The following is a 3,133-nucleotide window of genomic DNA, read 5'->3' as shown; positions in this document are numbered from 1 at the left end:
CGGGGGTACTGGCGTAACAAATAAAATAAAAATAAAATTTGAAATATTTATCATAATCAATTTTTTTTTCCGGTGGGGGAGGGTGAGGGTGGTAGGGGTTGGGTGAGGTAAAAAAATTCTTAAAATTTGATTCGAAAAATAAATTTAATTTGTTTGATTTATTTTGTTTGGGGGGAGGGGGGGGGATTAATTTGGGGTAGGGATAAAAATGTATTTGAAATTTAAAAAATAAGAAAATTTAATTTTTTTTATTGTTTTTTGAATGAGGAGGGTCAGGTACGGGGTATGGAAAGGATAAGAAAAAAGGTTAAATGATGAAGTAGAGTTTTGAAAATTGTTTTCCTTAATTTTGGATGGGAGGTCATTTTCATTAAATTTGATGAAAATTAGTTGATTTGAAAAACATTTTCCAAACATTTAAGCCAATCAAACATAAGAAAATTGGACAGAAAATGTTTTCCTCCATACTAAACACACCCTATATTAAGAAATGAATCATAAGCCTAATTCAAACTAAAAAATAAAAAAACTAACTCAAAAAGTGAAAATTATCCAAATTATAATTTTAAAAAACCAGACATTTCTTAAAGGGTCAATCAATATAAAACTCTTAGCAATTTTATTTGAAGTACACAATTGTAGAAAGTATCTGTTGTAATATAAATGTTCAAACAAAAGTATCGTCATCACCGTTCGTTCGTTCGACGATTTTCTACGAATTCTCCTTTCAGTTTACTGTATTTTGACGTTGGCGTCACTTCTTTATAACAAAATCCCTTTAAAAGGTATACCTTACGTAGGGGAGTGCATTAGTCGATTTGATTTTATGTAATTTTTTTATTTTTAAATATGTTAAATCAACAATCAATTTTTATTGATTTTCAATTTATCAATTGCTTTTGTCCTTAATGATTCGATTTTCCGTTTAATCAATAAGAAAATGCTCATAAAAAATATATGACTTCTCCAACAATTTGGGATGACATGACAACAATGTAAATTTACATAATGATAGTAATAACTAACATGAAAAAACTATAACTCAAATAAAAGAACAAAAACAATGTTGGAACTACTGTTATTGATATTCCACCAGAACCTTCCATTGAAGATAAAGAAAATACAGACACCTTGGAGAAATACCAGCCCAGCATATCAAAGCCCAACAGTTTCTCTTATTTGGATAAAGTATCATGAAAGTTGGGCTTGGGCCTTTCCTTTTTAGTTACATATCTGCATATTATATCCATTATAGATAATGATTATATTTTTTGTCTTTTTGTAAAGTTAGTTACAAGTTTGTTAGGGAATAGGAATAGAATTGTATAAATAAAGATACACTGTACAGATTATGATTACTCAGATATGGAAAGCAAGCTTTCTGCTCAAATTCTCTTCTTCTTCTTTTAAGTTTTTCAAACAATAATTTGAATTAAAGTCTAAAGGACAAGGTAGTAACCAATAAGGTATTGCTATTATATATTTATGTAGGAGTAACTGTAAATTACTACAATCTTAATTAGTTATCGATTTACCCAATATCCAATATTAAAAAAAATCAAAACCCAACGATAACTCGATATTTTTTTTAAATTTATAAAACCATTAAAACCCCATTAACCTAATAATAATAAACCAATAACAATTTATTTGTTTGATTTTTACGCAACCTTAACCTTATGTTTCAGTTTTAATTATTTTGTTTCTTAAATAAAAAAAATGATATGTTTATATATTTAATAGTAATTTAATTTTATAGCTATATAAAATATTTAACATGTCTTCGTTCCTAAGTTTCAAATATCTTTTCTCTAGTTTTTTTGTAATAAAGAAAACTATATATCTGCATAAATCAGAACTAATGAAATACGTAATTAATACTCCACTATAAATGGCAAACGGAAATGGGCGGATGAAGTCTTAACTCGCTAAAGAGTAAAGTTTTAATTAAATTCTCTTACTTCAAAGGTCAATGGCTTAATGAGCAAATGACCCCAACTCAATTTCAACTATTTCTTTGAAAATGTGATAGAATATGAGCATATAATTCAAAATCTTAAAAAGATCATGTGGAGTTATTGATGACATTATAATTCATTTGAAATGCTTATACAGTTTGAAAAACAAGTGTGGTATTCTCTCGACTGTATAATCCAATTTCATAAAAATATTTTATATATATTTTAAATATGTGATTTTTGTATAAATAGATCAAACTAATTAAAATTTGGCTTTAATAATTTGGGCATTCACCTCAAAATCTCAAGAAAATATGGGTGATGTGACCCTAAGATGATGTAAAACCTTCTAAAAACACTTGCACAATTATTGGGAATCAAATGTGATAAAATAAAAGTGTTCTATGACAGCTTATGCTTTTAAATAATATGATGACCATATAGTTCAATACAATATTAGAACAAAAACAAACTTTGAGTTTCACCAATGTCATCCCTATCAATATTATCAAAAAGAACTTTATTGTGTTTGACCAACTAAAAAAAAATCAATCATTCGTCAGAAAGATGTGGTAAATAAACCTAGTTAAATAATTGAAAGTTTGCTTACTCAAATATATTAAGTGCTTGTAAATGATGAGATTTTTACCCAACTGAACAATAAATACAATTTTATAGGTGTTTAATAGAAATTAAGTGATTAAATAGCAGATTCATATATTGTTACTTATAAATTATAAGTGTTTAGAAGTTTTATTACGTGCTTTAAAAAAGTTGATATATATAGACAATTTTAATGAGAAAATGTTCTGGTTTTCTATTCTGGTTTTCTATTCTTTTAAATAGTGTCATATAAACTAATTAAGAAATATTACAAAAAGTTTGTCTTTGAAAATTATCTTTTGAAAACTGGTGACATAATTAGTACTTTTGGAGAAAAAATTATTAGCATGACATAAAGTTAACCAACCGCAGTTGATTCATTGTAGACTCATGAAAAAACGTAGTTTAATTTTTCTGAGACCATCTCCAACCATCTCTATTTTACTCTCCATACTCTATATTTGGAGAGTAAAATAGAGAATGGGCACTCCAACCCACCTCCAAATCACTCTCTATTCTTCAAATTTAGAGAGTTGAATAGTAGTTCTCCAAATTTGGAGAACTACTATTCA

The sequence above is a fragment of the Solanum tuberosum genome, unplaced genomic scaffold (genome assembly GCF_000226075.1).
Source record: "Solanum tuberosum cultivar DM 1-3 516 R44 unplaced genomic scaffold, SolTub_3.0 scf00226, whole genome shotgun sequence".
Classification (NCBI taxonomy): domain Eukaryota; kingdom Viridiplantae; phylum Streptophyta; class Magnoliopsida; order Solanales; family Solanaceae; genus Solanum; species Solanum tuberosum.
Note: the sequence above shows the minus strand (reverse complement) of the source record.